Below are 17,338 nucleotides of genomic sequence, written 5' to 3' on the forward strand. Positions count from 1 at the left end.
GCCAATTTATACTGTAAAGTAAAGACCATACAATAATACAGAGAAAACCCAACAATCAAACGACCCCCTATGAGCAGCACTTGGTGACAGTGCGAAGGAAAAACTCCCTTTTAACAGGAAGAAACCTCCAGCAGAACCAGGCTCAGGGAGGGGCAGTCATCTGCTGAGCTGAGGGGAGAGAGACGGGACAAAAGACACACTGTGGAAGAGAGCCAGAGATTAATAATAACTAATGATTAAATGCAGAGTTGTGTATAAACACAAGTGAGTGAAGAAGAAACACTCAGTGCATTATGGGAACCCCCCAGCAGCCAAGGCCTATTGCAGCGTAACTAAGGGATGGTTCAGGGTCACCTGATCCAGCCCTAACTATAAGCTTGATCAAAAAGGAAAGTTTGAAGCCTAATCTTAAAAATAGAGAGGTTGTCTCCCAAATCCAAACTGGGAGCTGGTTCCACAGAAGAGGGGCCTGAAAGCTGAAGGCTCTGCCTCCCATTCTACTCTTGGATACCCTAGCCAAAAAAATATTCAATATTAAGATCAGATATCTGTGAGAAGGAGCCAATCTACGGTCTGATCCATTCGGCTCAGCTCTGTGTTGTTCTGTGCTTACTTCATTGAACAGCAGCTAACACAGCATGGACGAAGCTAACAGCAAAGGGTCAGCAGTTTGGAGGTTTTCACTCTCCACCAACAGCCTGTTTGAATGTTTGCAAAAGATTTTTACTCAACTGCAATCTGTGGTCAAAGTGAGCTGAAACAACTGAAAAGATCCAACAATGTTTTGTAGTTTTGGATGTTTTGTGTTTAGAAAGACTTTGGCTCATTGTAACACTTGCTGGGAAGCTTTCATCATACTTATGGTAACATAACATGTTGTGCTAACTCCATTAAACAGTTATTGCACTTTAGCTGTCTCTTGTCAGCTTCACACTCAATGTCTGTGTGAGGAGGAAATAGGAGAAAATGGCTCAACTTAAATAATTTACTTATATGCTCCTGTTGTTTATTAGGTGACTAATAAATATGCTATTTATTAAATTTATATTGTGGGATGTATTTACTAGTCACATTTTATGTTTCACATTTTATGTTTCAAATTTAAGAAAGCTGTTTAAGTGGCCCCTGACATTGTCTGACTCATTAAGAATGATTCCCAGTCTTCCTCTGATTATTAATTGATCACTGGTATCAGGTTCTCGGTATTAGCAGATTCCCACGGTCATGATACTGGATCGGTATATCCCTATGAAGAAACACGTAGAAAAAAAACAAATAAAAACTGATTGCTTATAGTACCAACACAAATGGCAGCACCCGGGAAGTTAACAGCGTGACTCCTCAGGATCCTCAGAGCTGGTGAAGTGACAGAGTGAGCGAAGCTGTTCAGCAATGAACTCAGGGCAAGGCAACAGGCAGAGCGCGCACACACAGGCACACACACAGGCACACACACACACACACACACACACACACACACACACACACACACACACACACACACACACACACACACACACACACACTTACACACTTTTCAGCTGCATGTAAGCAAAATGAAGTACACACTCAAATGTATGACCTGCTCTACCTGTTTTTTTTAAATTCTCTACCATAAAATCTAAATTTCTGTGCAGCTCTGGTTTGTTGCAGCGGCGCTGGTTAGATGTGCTGTGATGCTCTTTCTCTTAGTTACATGTTAACTTTTTGATAAATGGTCGTTACTTCTGTTTAATGTGTCAGATTTTTCCTAATTTGCATAATTTCTGTCTGACTCCAGGGAGCTGAAAGGGAGCATTAGCCGTTAAATGATACTGAATTGTGATAATATTGTTGTGCACCTTTATGGTTGGACTGCACTGAATGAGCAGCCAAGCAGCATGGAAATAAGCTCCTTATTTTTTTTTTACTGAAGCGATGGACCGGAGGGTGAGAGCTTTCGTTTCAGTGCACATTAACTATTTATTTAACTTTAATTATCTTCATCTTGCTTTTACTGCAGCCACTCTGGGAGAATTGATTGTAGTAGTATTTGTATTGTGACACAATAAAAGGCTGAACAGCTTTTGTTCTGAGGTTCAGAGAGTCTGCCTCTGTCTGTATTAATCATGCCCTCTGCTGCTCTTTTAGAAGACAAATGTGCAGATGTTAATTCCAGCTGTTCCTCAGCCTGCTGAAACCATCATAACAGCTGTTACTTACAGGTTGGAACAAATTAAACTTCGAAATATTAGTTTTTACTTTATCATGCTTGTTTTTATGTGGGATCATGTACAAAAACAGTCATCTCAGAGAGAGGAGGTGCCACCATCTAATCAGGGACTCAAACCAGCAACCCTCAGGTTACTAATCAGCCCAGCTGATCCCCTCCAAAGTGTAGCATCTAAGAGGGGAACTGCCCTCAGTAGTTTCATGCCCTGTGCCATGCAGATATCTCCTGGTCACTTCACTCAGATAAAAACCTTCCTATTGAAAACTGACTATGTGACTGCAGCCACAGTCAAACCTTGCCATGTGCCCTCTAAGTTTGGGAAGCTCTGGGTTTGAGGGTTATGACAAAAATAGCCTTCACTTTTAACGGTGAAAGCAAACACAAGAAAACTGCAAAATGACCTCTGATGCTCAGATATGTGGGGTTGGTGGAATAAAAATGTTTAAAGCAAATTAAGGTTCAAATAAATTTTTCACAAATCAAATATATATATATATATATATATATATATATATATATATATATATATGCTAAACAAAATGCTGAAAAGGTGTAGAGAAGGTGTGAAATTAATTTGATTTAAGTTTTTAACAGAGCTTAAAAGTGACTTTTAGCCATGAGAAACAAGGATATCTCCTTTAATTTAGAAGTGCGATTAAAGCAGCAACACATTTCAATCCACTGTGCACTTCAACACCCTGCAACTCTGAAAATGTTCACAGTACGAAGATAAAATTTTGCATTAAATATGCTAAAGTTACTGTATGAACAGCTGATTGTGAGGAGTTCAGGTGTGAGCTCATCACTTGGCTAAATTTGAAAGCAATAGTGGAGGTGCCACTAAAAATTACCCACCAAGTCAAAGTATGAAGGTTGGCAAAGGATGCTGTGGTTAGTAAAAAGGAAATCGACCTTTTTCTTAAAGTAAAATACATGAGACTCTCTTTCACGTACAGTAGTGTGGTTTTCCAGTAATGGGACACTCCCACGGAGACAGGAAGCCTCCTACAGGGTGGGTTTTTTCATGAGGTTGTGGGCCTGTGGTGCGTGCGATGCGGTGCGGTGTGGTGGGACAGCCCGTACGACACAGTGCAACTTTGTGTACATTCCCTCATTTTTCATTTCCAACACATCTGTAAAATGTGACTAACTTCACCACCGAGAGGCTTGTAAGTTAGTGCGTTTGTAAGAAGAAAGTAAAACAGCTGTTCTGGGTCAACAAATTAAGACTGCGTGTCCTCCCCTCAGGTTTACAGTAGACACACGGGCTCATCATTAAAGCGAAATTAGCCACGTTGAATGCCTATTATAATGACGCTAATAACGCCCGCCCATGAGCCAAATTAACGTTACAGAGAACCAAATGCCTATTACTCACAATATCTGCCGTTATAACCTAATAATCACCTAAAGCCAGTTTTACTCCTCAAATCAGCTGGTTATGTCGCCTCACCCACCAGCCTTTTAATGTTAACTTGGACGGTAACAGCTAGCGAGGCTAAATGTCGAGGCAGGAAGGTAATTAATTAATTAATTTAGCAGAACCCCGAGTTTAAACCTGTTGTTGTTCATCTTATTTACTGCCCCTCTGCTCTCTGTTGTGTAACATTAGCGGTTTCATGCAATAGTCTAGGCCCAATGTTGACAACTGGAACTCCTTAATATGCTAGCTACGGCTGCTGGCTAATAACTAGGCTGGCTAACCTTAGCGTTAACCCTCTGAGAACAGTTTCTTCCACATTATCGGGGAGAATCGCACATACGCAGGGTCGATAAGCTTCCACCGACAATTTCCCCAAACTCCAAATCATTCATTCTGAAGTATAAACTTACAAGTGCCGTCTTTTTTCGACTGAAGATCCACTTTTTTCTATTCGTCAGCTGCCATTTTTTCACGAATGTAGTGTATGCTTACGCGTACGTAATATATGCCAAAGATTGCACTGAGAGACGAGCGCAGCTATGACGCGGGGGCTGATTCAGGAGGAGTGCTTCAGTAGGCCAATAAATTCGCCTGCTGCTCACGCTTACAGCTAATCGGGAAAGAGCTTAAGCGATTCGTCCAATAGGAGTCCGGGCTGCTCAGATTGTAGTTTCAACTTACAAAAACTTTTTGAGTGAGCGATCTTAACTTTCTCTCCTCTTTACAGGGTCTTCTGCGTCCCCAGCTGCGGTTCAAAACTGATAAAGACTGTAAACATGTAAGAAAACACCTCGAATAACAATGCAAGACCAAAGCTGGACTCTAAAAACGTAAAGCATAATAATAATAAAAAAAAATTATACAACAAACATCAGCCTATAGCAATAAGAGAAGAAAGAAAATAATGAATGCAAATTACTAAATTCGTATTAGAATAATATAATATAATATAATATAATATAATATAATATAATATAATATAATATAATATAATATAATATAATATAATATAATACAATAAGGACAAATACAAACTGTTTATTTCAGTGCAACTTTGTGTTGCTCTCATTTAAAGTGGGTAGTAATGAGTCATCGCATTAGATAAATAGCGCATGACTTACGATCACTGCCCCGTTTCAGCTTCATCGTTTTTCCCCCACCCACAGATTCCCCACCCACCCGCAAACTCCACATCAGGAGCGTCAAACTCATCTTAGTTTATAAAACCCAGTTTGATCTCAGCAGCGCCAGACCACTGAAACCACTGAGTAAAAACTTGTATTCAACAAAAATCTAAATATTTCCCTTAATTTCCGTTTTAAAAACTTATTCTAAACCATATCCAAGACTTGTTCTTTTAAAGCAATCAAAAGGTTTTATTTGTTAGGTTATTTTTTTCTAATTGGATGAGGGATCAATTTAAAAGCTGGTAACAAACAGCCTGGACTGTGTTAAGAAAAGCATGCGCAATTTCAACAACATTCCTCATCTTTTCCAAAGTCATTGAATCTTCTGTTATTACATATATATTACAAGTAATACACACACATTACATAAGGCAAAAAAGCCTGGACCACAATGCTTTTTTTCTCTCCCCTGCCTTTAGATTCAAACTTCTAAAGATCACTACAGACACAAAACTCAGGATCCTGGAGTGCCCCCCCTTCTCTCTGTCTTTCTCATGTAGGACATCAATTTGAGTTGGCTACATTTTTAGATATATGGACTAATGATAAATGGACTAGTTCTTACATAGCGCTTTTCTAGGGATTATTTTTTTTATTATTATTCTGCTTGAGTGGAGGATGTGCATGCCACCGCCACCACTGCTGAGGATGTGGTTGTTTGTTTTCACTGGCTCTGCATTTTCCCTTGTTTCTTTTCCAATATGTTACAAGAAGTCTGCAGCAACATGTTGTAAAATATCACTCTGCTTCCTCTGCATTTTCAAAAATGTTGTATTTTTCTATAAATAGATTTGTAAACCAAGGTTTAGCTATAGCATCATCTGTGAAAAAGAAATTGTAACAGAAGAAAGTGTCAATTCCTGTTTGTGATGACTAGCAAATATGAAATGATGTCACTTATTCATTAAAGATTTGTATACTAGATGTTGTCCTTTTATTATGTGAGAGTAATTTTACATCTGAGGGAGTTTTCATCTGACAAAATGAAAATGTCTCTTTAATACCAGGAATATTTCCCCTCTCAGTTCAGTTCTCAGTGGAAACAAACTGATTCATGACACAAACCATTAAAGGAGTTTCACATCCTTATTCATCACCGCTGAAATGGTGGTGTTTGCCTCAGTTGGCATTACCTAAAAAGCTGCCTCACAAGCTGCTCAGTGTTCAAGTATCAAACAATATCATAACTAGAGCTTGTAATAAATCCATCCATTCATTTACTGAATCGCTGTGGTAGCACTTAGGGTTGCAGGGGACCTGCTGCCTGTCCCAGCTGTCTCAGTGAGAGAAATCGGGGAAAACCCGGGACAGGTCACCAGTCCATCCCGGGACTAATACATAGAGACGGAAAACCAGCCACACAACCAATTTAGAATCACCAGTTAAACCAGTAAGAATGTCTTTGTGGGAGGAAACTGGAGTACCCAGACAGAACATGGAAACTCCCAACATTTACTCTCATAATGTGAAAATGTGCAAATTTGTTTTTCCATATAGTTTATTGACCATGACTCAATTTGTCTCCATCTCTTAGAACTTGGACCAGATTATGCAATAGGCATCGGGGGCCCACAGGTGCACAGATTTCAGGTCTTTTATTATTATTTTCTTTTTAATCAGAAACATATTGGTAGAATGAAGCGGTGCATGTTCAAGTATAATGAAGCGATGCAAAGTTTCACCTTCACACTGTGATTATTTTCAGAATTACAAGACACTGAAATAAATAAAGTGGGTGTAAAATTGATTTGGTTGTCATCTTCAAAAGAGCTTAAATGTGTTTTTTCAGGCATGAAATGTGAATATCTCCTAAGAAAATAAATAAATAAACACAAAACCTTAAAAAGCATCAAACTACAGCTCACCTCTAAGTGTCACAAACGTAAAAACATTTTTGTTCAGAATTATTTTCTGAGCGTCAGTATCATGACGTACATGGTTTCATTGGAAAAACTGCTTTGGTTTAATGTCTGCCACACAGAGTAACACAAACAAGCACCATACCCTGCACGTTTGAGCTCTTTTCTGATAATTTGTGCTAAATAACTTGGAAAAAAAGTGCATTGTGGGTAAGCTTAAAAGGGTCATGTGACCATGTGGATAGGTGGCTGGCCACAAAATTCTAGCCCCAGTTAAAAAAAAATAGAAAATGATAATAACAATGGTGGTGTTTTCCGATGGCTCTGATTAAAACTAAAATTCCTTCATGCAGAGAAAGAAGCTGCAGGAAGAAACCAGATCACTTTTTTTTTTTCTAAGAAAACTGTGAGAAAACCTACAATCTGCCCTTCTACAAGCTAAAAATCCTCTCCAGGCGTTCCCTTCAGGCTGTATCTCTCTCTAATTCATCATCCCGGTGCAGGATGCTGTTCTTTTTTCCACTAAAATGCTACACATTATTAATTTAATAATTTTTAGTGTATTTTTATTGCCTTTTATTGTAGCAGGGTTAAACTTGCTTCTGCGGGGATTAAAAAAACTGAACTGGAAGCAGTTGTGTTGGCTGATCTGATGTGGTGTGCACATTTAAAATGGTTCAAATGATCTATTTGCTACAGGCAGCAGTGGCTAGGTAGATGGGTGGATTTAATATTCAGTTCTATACATGGCAGGAAATATTAAAAAAATAAATAAATAACTGTTAATTAAATAAATGCACAACGCAGGCATGTTCAATGTGTCCGACATATTAAACACAGGAATTATTCAACAATAATAAATAACTGATGTTTAATGTGGATTTTGTTCTCTCTGTGGTGGCTGGGAGGCACCTTTCATGACAAAAGGCGGCCTTTTAAAGGGTGCGGTTACCTGACTGAAAGGATATGCTGCAAAGAGAAAGGTGAGGTTTTTAAACTTTGAGCATTACTCCACCCTGTGTTAGCAGGTTCAGTATGAATACAGGCTCAGAGCTAACCTCTGCAGTACAGTCAGTGTTCCTGCCTCAGTGCAGCACCCTCAGCAGAAGAGCTGCGTCTTTCCTCTCTGCAGCCCGTCTGTGGGGCAGTTCTGCATATTGTATCAGTGAGCCTGCATTGTGCAATAGAAACACTGAGGAAACTCTCTCATGCAGGTTCGCCCAGAAGCAGCTCTTCTAATGATTATATATATATATATATATATATATATATATATATATATATATACCCTGGATGCTGAGTTCATAGAGTTTTGTAGTTTTAAAATAATTTTGAAATATGAGGGTTTATTTGTGAGAGGTTCTGAGACATTGCAATGTAAATGCAACACTTTTCCAGTCTCATTAAATCCTCACTGTCACACTCGTGGGTCTTGTTAGTGGGGTTTTCATGTTTTTTGTTGTCTTAGATTCTTGGTTTATGTTTGGGAGTTTGATTTCCTGGTTTTCTTTTTAATGTGAGTCTTTAATTCCTGTTTAATTTCACGATGACCTTTAGTTTTACACATCATTGAGTTTCTTGCTGCTTTTGCTTTATATTTTTTAGTTGATTAACTCAGTTTAGTGATATCGTGTGTTCTGATTCACGTCCTCTAATTGCAGTATTTCCACTCAATGTTTCTATTTGTGCGTCCTTCTGTGTTCATGCTTTGGTCTCTTTGTGTTTCCTCGTCTCTTACATCTTGTTTAGCGTCAGTATTCATGCTTCCTTTAGTTATTTCCTGTTGTATTTTGAGGGTTTTTTTTCTTTTGTGACCCTGTGTTGGTTCACCTTTGTATATGTGCTGTGTTTCCTTGCTGAGTCATCTATGAATGTTTCCCTGTGTGCATCTTGGTGTTGTTTCCTTGTGCTCTCTTTTGTGAATTAATGTTTTCTTTGATCTTTTGAATGTTGTTATTTTTATCCTATTTTGTGTTTCTGTCTCATTTTTTTTGTCTCTAATTTTTTTCAGTTAGTTTTTGTCTTTTTCTGGAGTCGTTCCTTTTATTCCATTGACTGAACTGTTTTTTACAGGCAGTCTTGGTTTGACTAAACTACAGTAACCCTCCTGAAGGCCTTTGAAACAGTAAATCTGGGGTTAGCTAAACTGCTTCTGTTTACAAAACAGCCTACGACTCCTGGGCGTAATTTATGGTAGGACGGCAGGAATGTGTCCTCACCACTAATTTGATGTTAATTGCACTTGTTTAAATAAAATAGTGTGCAGCAACATGTCCAGAGGGGGGTATGGGGGTAGCATTTACCACCCATGAAATATGATTTTTTCTTCATTTCTCTAAGAATTTCATATTAAAAGTATTCTACATGCTTTATTTTGCATTATCTTGAAATTCAACTATATGGCATTCAGAAATTGTCACGTGTCTTTTGCAATGTGATTTTTTTTTTATTAATGTGTGCTCAAATATGGGGCTTTACGGGACAGCTTCATTTTTTCACATATTAACCAGCCAATACTCAGATATTTTTTCATGTACACTGCTCAAAAAAAATAAAGGGAACACTTAAACTCTTAAACTTAAACTTAAACTCTTTCACACATAGACAATGGTAAGGGGAACTATGTGAGAGTGCTGTTTGTAGATTACAGCTCAGCATTCAACACCATAGTTCCCTCCAGGCTGGTCTCTAAGCTGCTGGACCTGGGCCTGGGCCCATCCCTGTGCAGGTGGGTTCACAGCTTCCTGACCAGCAGACCACAGGTGGTACGAGTGGGTCACCTCACCTCATCCTCCCTCACCCTCAACACTGGATCCCCCCAAGGCTGTGTGCTCAGCCCTCTGCTGTACTCACTGTACACCCATGACTGCGAGGCCACGTCAGAGTCCAACGTCATCATCAAGTTTGCTGACGACACTGCTGTTGTGGGACTAATCTCTCACAATGAGGAGACAGCCTACAGGAGAGAGGTCTCCCGCCTGGAGAACTGGTGCCAGGAGAACCACCTCCTGCTCAACGTCAGCAAAACGAAGGAACTGATCGTGGACTTCAGCAGGAAGCAGCAGAGGGACTACCATCCACTTGTCATCAGTGGTGCTGAGGTGGAAAGAGTGGACACTTTCAAATACCTGGGAGTGACCATCTCACGGGACCTGTCCTGGACTCATCACATAAACATCACTGTGAAGAAGGCCAGACAGCGTCTCTACCTCCTCAGGTGGCTGAGAGACTTCAAGCTCCCACTCAAGGTGCTCAGGAACTTTTACACCTGCACCATCGAGAGCATCATGCATGGGAGCATCACCACCTGGATGGGAAACTGCACCAAGCAGGACTTCATGGCTCTAAAAAGGGTGGTTCGTTCAGCTGAACGGACCATCAGAACCACCCTCCCCAACCTGCAGGACATTTACACCAAGCAGTGCAGGCTGAGGGCCATGAAGATCCTAAAACAGCCCAGCCACCCCGGACACTCTCTCTTCTCCCTGCTCCCATCAGGCCGGCGTTACCGCTGCCTGAGGACTAAGACTGAAAGGTTGAAGAAGAGTTTTTACCCACAAGCCATCTGTCTCAACTCTGAGCCCTAACTGGACCATTATTGCACAATGTAAATATTATAATTTATAAAAGTGTGTATAGTGTATAGTATATAGAGTATAGTGTATAGTGTGAATTACTTTTTTTTTATTTTTATTTTTATTCTTCTTATTTATATGTGTGTGTATATATGGTTGCAGGTACAAAATACATTTCACTGTGCATTGTACTGTGTATAACTGTGCATGTGACAAATAAACACTATCTTAATCTTAATCTTAAACAACACAATATAACTCCAAGTAAATCAAACTTCTGTGAATTCAAACTGTCCACTTAGGAAGCAACACTGATTGACAATCAATTTCACATGCTGTTGTGCAAATGGAACAGACAACAGGTGGAAATTATTGGCAATTAGCAAGACACACTCAATGAAGGAGTGGTTCTGCAGGTGGGGACCACAGACCACTTCTCAGTTTCTGGCTGATGTTTTGGTCACTTTTGAATGTTGGTGGTGCTTTCACACTCATGGTAGCATGAGACGGACTCTACAACCCGCACAAGTGGCTCAGGTACTGCAGCTCATCCAGGGTGGCACATCAATGCGAGCTGTGGCAAGAAGGTTTGCTGTGTCTGTCAGCGTAGTGTCCAGAGGCTGGAGGCGCTACCGGGAGACAGGCCAGTACACCAGCAGACGTGGAGGAGGCCATACAAGGGCAACAACCCAGCAGCAGGACCGCTACCTCCGCCTTTGTGCAAGGAGGAACAGGAGGAGCACTGCCAGAGCCCTGCAAAATGACCTCCAGCAGGCCACAAATGTGCATGTGTCTGCACAAACAGTTAGAAAACGACTCCGTGAGGATGGTATGAGGGCCCGACGTCCACAGATGGGGGTTGTGCTCACAGCCCAACACCGTGCAGGACGCTTGGCATTTGCCAGAGAACACCAGGATTGGCAAATTCACCACTGGTGCCCTGTGCTCTTCACAGATGAAAGCAGGTTCACACTGAGCACATGTGACAGACGTGACAGAGTCTAGAGACGCCGTGGAGAGCGATCTGCTGCATCCTTCAGCATGACCGGTTTGGCAGTGAGTCAGTAATGGTGTGGGGTGGCATTTCTTTGGAGGGCCGCACAGCCCTCCATGTGCTCGCCAGAGGTAGCATGACTGCCATTAGGTACTAAGATGAGATCCTCAGACCCCTTGTGAGACATATGCTGGTGCGGTTGGCCCTGGGTTCCTCCTAATGCAGGACAATGCTAGACCTCATGTGGCTGGAGTGTGTCAGCAGTTCCTGCAAGATGAAGGCATTGAAGCTATGGACTGGACCACCCGTTCCCCAGACCTGAATCCGATTGAGCACATCTGGGACATCATGTCCCGCTCCATCCACCAAAGTCACGTTGCACCACAGACTGTCGAGGAGTTGGCGGATGCTTTAGTCCAGGTCTGGGAGGAGATCCCTCGGGAGACGATCCGCCACCTCATAAGGAGCATGCCCAGGCATTGTAAGGAGGTCACACAGGCATGTGGAGGCCACACACAATACTGAGCCTCATTTTGACTTGTTTTAAGGACATTACATCAAAGTTGGATCAGCCTGCAGTGTGTTTTTCCACTTTAATTTTGTGTGTGACACCAAATCCAGGCCTCCATTGGTTAATAAATTTGATTTCCATTGATGATTTTTGTGTGATCTTTGTTGTCAGCACATTCAGCTTTGTACAGAACAAAGTATTCAATGAGAATATTTCATTCATTCAGATCTAGGATGTTATTTGAGTGTTCCCTTTATTTTTTTGAGCAGTGTATCTGTCCCAAATTACAGGTCCTGATTCACTTTTATGGTGAGAGAGTCCAGTGAAAATTTCAGGTATTTATCTTTAATAATTTTTGGGATATTCATGTTCAAACATTGCCTCAGATTTCAAAGTGAGGAAAAAAAAACATCCTGATGGCATGATCCAGGTCTGAGAGGAGATCCCCCACATTACTGACCCACATGTTTAACACAAGCTGGATCAGCCTGTGATTTTGAGTTTATTGAATCCAGCCCTCAAAAAGTTGATAATATTTGGTGTTTCTCAACAGGGTGGATGCCAGTAGAGATTTCGAGACTTTCAACTTCAATATTTCATTCACCAGGATTTGTGATTTTAATTCTTCCTTAATTTTTTTGGGGGGCAGTGAATTTCACTCATCCCGGCACCCTCAGCATTACCGACCCCTCTGAGCCCACACGCTTCAAGTTCATTATTATTTGCTCTTATCTTTACTTTTGTAAATGAACTAATAATCGACATCGCAGCCTGTCTTCACTCCCCTCAGTCTCAAACGGTCTTAAACCGGTTTGTAATGAAGCCAACACCACGCTGACATATTAATGCATTTTATGGCTGCAACAACTGCTCAGGGGGTTGTTTTTTTTATTATCACTCTAAATACAAGTTACAAAGTGATGTTCTGCGCTTTGATTGTGATGGCAGTTATGATTATGGATGAAATAATAACTGTAACTGTGTTAATATTTCACCAAGTGCAAAATTACAGCTAATAACGCAGGCGTGTAGCTCTCATCAGATAAGATTTACCTAATTAAATAAACCTGTAAGTGTTACAGGTCACAAACGGTACCAGAGAATGGCTCTGCTGTGGTCTCAGCGTTTGGTTACTGTTCCTGAGTTTTGGTTCATGTTTTTATTGTTTTGTAGTGAAGCTGTACAGGGTTCAGTTTCTGTCTTGATCCTGTTTATTTGATTGTTTTTACCTGTTAATTGCTTTCACCTGTCTCCCTCCCCTCTTCTTCCTAATCCCCTGTTGATTATGTTCACCTGTGTGCTGCCTTGCCAAACCTTTGGTGGATTTCTGTTTCACCTGTTGGACTTAATCTGGATTATCTATCAGCAATTAAACCTCGCCTTCTGCGGAACTGTTCAGCCTACGATGTTCTGCATTTGTTTCTGCATTTTTCCACCTATTTGTCACTTTTCCCCCTCACTTCCTTTTATCTTCTTTCCCCGTCACCCACTGGCTCTCGTATCCCTTTGTCACCTGGTCAGAATCACCTTAGGACTATATTCCATTTCACACACTCTTTTTCACTTTCACATAGGCAGCAGTTCTGGTAAGAGGAGTCTATATTAGAATAACCAGTAACCTTGTTTATATGTAAATTTAAGAGTAACTGACTGAAGGTCTAACCTTGTTTTTGTTTGCTCTCCAGTCTGAAGAAAGGACAAGTTGTTTAGAGTCCTCTATGCTTTGTATATTCCAGCTGTGTGATGCGTCTCTTTTATAATTTGAAGGCAAAAACACTTCTGCAAAGGTTAAATCTGAGCAACCTTAATTATAGCTCCTCCACCAAGCCTCTTCTGTCCTCCAGATGCATTTAGGAATGGCAATATCCTTCAACGCAGTAGCCTGAGATTGATTTCTGAGTCACAGGAAGGACAGAGGAGAAATGAGAAAAGTCTAATGTGTCGTCTTCCCATTTACGCTCACAACTGCAGTTAATTTGAAGTTGGAAAAATAAACCTTGATACACTAAATCATAATTTGGTGGCAGATTCCTTTCGTGGACTTTAACAGGATGACCACGATGATGGTGAACTTTACCTCTGAGCCACCCCAATTAACACACATCAAGGCAAACTGAAGAAAAACTGACAGGTTGTTTTGAGCTCTGGATCATCACAACAAGAGACTTTGGGAATCAAATACAATGGTGGGAAAAAAAAAGAAAACTTTTGGATTTAATAAAATGGAAAGTTAGACAATGAATAACGACTCAGAAAATGGGAGACGGGGGGGTGAGAAAAGATGGATTTAGATTAACACTGAATAAAATGATGTTTTATTGGACTGTGTGTTTAAATACAACTGAAACACGAGTCTATATGTAGGGTTAAATAGTTGGTGCATATATTGCATTCAATGTGCATAAATATGCACAGTACCTCCTATTGATGCATGTTTTTACATTTTTTAAAAATTTTGTATTAAACCTTTAGGTGTGTTGTTTTTATTCATTTTGACCACTCTTTTTTTTTTTTTAAATAAATGTCTTGTAATCCTGGAATTAGTTAGGGTGGGAAAAGCAGTTTGGGAAAAGAGGGGGAAAAAAGGTTTAAAAAAATAACCCAGTGGCAGGAAGATTTTGTTTAATGTAAATTCAAAGAAGCTTTTTATCGTCCCATTTTATTAAAAACAAAGACTTCAGAACTCACCCAGTAAAATATTTGCATTAAGTGCTTTCTTTAAAACGGCGCAGTCCAGTCTGCAGGTTTATTCAGTTTTAGGACAATCCTGTAGGTGGCAGCATTGGTCAGCACAAACACTGGAAAAGTTATGCAGCATGTTCTGAATGCCAATAGGAAGGAAGGAAAAATACAAACACAAATGCCTTCTTATTGCTTTCTGCTCCCTAAAAATTGATCCAAAGGGTAGGCGTAGTACTCTGCCTGCAATGCTGTACACAAGACATTGTTAGCACGTACTATGATAAAGCTGTAACTTAATAAGACAGAAATGTTCTCTGAGTGGTGCGATCACCTGGAAAACTAATCTATGCCCTCTCCTGTGGAACCGGCTGCCCAGATTTAGGAGACAGACAGAATCTCTACTTTTAAGATCAGTGTTCAAACTTTCCTTTCTGATGAAGCTCATAGTCAGAGCTGGATCAGGTGACTCTGAACCATCATTTAGTCCTGCTGCTATAGGCCAAATTCAAATCCAGCCCACTTGTAGCTGCTGAAAGGTGTCTGAAATAGAGCAGCAAGCTTTGGGATGTCCTCACCTTTCTGTGATAGAATCAGGAACTTGCAGCATTTTAGGCGATTTGTACCACTGTCAGATGGGTGTACAGTACTCTGCAAAAGTCATAAACAGTATCTGAAATTCATGTCTTTAAGAAATATGAAAAAAAAAAATCCAGCAAAGACCCAACACAGGATCTGAGAGATCATCTGGCCCTTCAACTACATCTACAGCCTGTACAGACCTCAACATTATTGAAGCAGTTTGGAATTGTCTCAGCAGATAATGGAATAAAATGCAGACAACACTAAAAGAAGAACTTTTAATGTCCTTCAAGAAGCATGGAGAGTTATTCCTAAAGACTATTTGAATGAATTACAAGAAAGCTTGCCAAAGAAGAGTTCAGGTTGTGTTGAAAAATAAAGGAGTCCATACCAAATACTGACTTTCAAACTCGTTAGAATTATAAAAACTCTATTTTTGAATTATATACTGTATTTCTATACATGTTTGCAAATTTCAATAAATTGCTGCCCCATTTCCCATTTTCCTATTTGTTCTTGCATCAGGAAAAGTAAATACTGTGCCAAATCAAACATGTGGATCCCCTGTGGTAAAACCCTGGGAAATAAGAAAGCACCCAAATGTACCTTTGCTGCAGATTCTCCTGGCAGGCTTTATAACCCACGACTTAAAGGTAGTGTTTGTAATTACCCTCTGCAGAATTTAAGTAACCATTTAACCACCAAGGGGCAGTGTTTTGTCAGTGGGTATTTTCAGATATTTTCATATGTGTGTTGCTGTTTAACTTTTTCAAAAATTCTTTTAAATCCTTCTCCATTTTCACACGAGGATTTTCCTTTTCCCAGGCAGCCATTTTAAAGAAGAATGTGCTTTTCATGACTTTCCTGGATAAATAAAAATTATACTGACTCGCTGCGCCACATAGTGGTGCAAATCGGTATTACACTAAAGTGGCCTGGCCCATGTTCAGCTTCAGTTGATATGTCTTGAACATTGCACATAGATGATTTGACACAGCAGTTTGTTCACATTCTGCTTTCGGTTTTTAGACTGTTTTAAACACAGTAATTTGCATTGATTTATATCGACTGATGAGGCTATTTCGTTTGGAAAGGCACTTAATGTGACGGAGCCTCCACACAAACTTTCAGTCAGTCAGTGTGTGGGGAGTGGTTTGGAATTGGGTCATAGGCTAAAGTTGCATTTCTCCTGCACTCCCTGTGCATTTATATGCCACTGTTGCATGTCATTAACTTTTGCTTATCTCTGCTGTAGTTTTTAGTTTGTGGTCTCTCTCTGAGCTCCTCTTCTCTCTCTCTTCTCGTTCCCCTCATCAGATGAGGCAGCTTGCTGCCCCTTCCTCAGCCTGATCTGGTGGACGTCTGTTCCTGTTCAAAGGGAGTTCTTCCTCAAGCTTATGGACAAGGTCTCCCATCCCATGCATGAAACTGTTGCTGAGCTGGAGAGCTCCTTCAGTGACAGACTGCTGCATCCTAAATGCACAGAGGAGCGTTACCGCAGATCCTTCCTCCCAGCAGCTGTAAGACTTTATAACCATCACTGCTCCCAACAAAAACCACAATAGCCTACACAATGTAGGATAATATATAATATACTGTAAATAGTCCGGCCTGTTAAGGTTCAACACACAGGCACATCATGTACATTGTATATAGTGTTATTATTATTAGTAGTATTAAGGTTAATATTGTTTGTTGATTTTATATATATTCTTTTCTTAATAGTGTGAATTATTATATCTTTATTTATATTTATAATAACTGCGGCTGCTGTTACACCCAAATTTCCCCTCTGTGGGACAATAAAGGCTGTTTCTTCTTTCTTCTTCTCTCCACAGTTGCCAGCTGCTTGTTCCTGATTGTTGGAGTTCTTTAACACTGTAGCATCCTTTAGCTTTAAATATGAACCACCTTGAGATGACTGTTGGCATATGTCTATGACTGCTGATGTGAAGTAAACTGAGTCCTGCCCTTAAGGAAGGCACTTGTTCCTCACTAGTGTTGCGTCTTTAAACACGTTGTTACCTCATAAGATCCTTAAAAAGCAATCTTTCTGCCTCTTTATGTACTTTGGAGAGGCCTTCAGCTAAATTATGTTGTCATATTTGAACGCGGGGTGTGATTTGCCTGAATTATGTAATTGAGAAATTAGAACAATAATATCCCACCTTCATACCAAACACCCTCAGACCGCAACACAGTTTTCTCTCTCCCCTCCGGAAGCCCTTCTTGGCTCCCATTGGCTGGAACGAAGGGGGCGTTGGAATAAACAAGAGTTTCAAGCGTTTTCATTGGTCGCTGTCACGTCGCTCGGAC

The 17,338-nt window shown here is 40.4% G+C and overlaps 1 protein-coding gene across 2 annotated transcripts in view; it reads right to left on the reverse strand.

Moving 5' to 3' along the window:
* LOC115779141 (sex comb on midleg-like protein 2) overlaps window positions 1-4,140 on the reverse strand; it is a 30,359-nt gene extending 26,219 nt beyond the window's left edge. For both annotated transcript variants that reach the window (XM_030727646.1, XM_030727645.1), the window contains exon 1: window positions 4,046-4,140. The gene's annotated coding sequence lies outside the window, so the exon portion shown is untranslated. The remainder of the gene's footprint in view (window positions 1-4,045) is intronic.
* Between the last annotated feature and the right edge of the window lie 13,198 nt (window positions 4,141-17,338).

This window comes from Archocentrus centrarchus, chromosome 4, assembly GCF_007364275.1.
Source record: "Archocentrus centrarchus isolate MPI-CPG fArcCen1 chromosome 4, fArcCen1, whole genome shotgun sequence".
Lineage (NCBI taxonomy): Eukaryota > Metazoa > Chordata > Actinopteri > Cichliformes > Cichlidae > Archocentrus > Archocentrus centrarchus.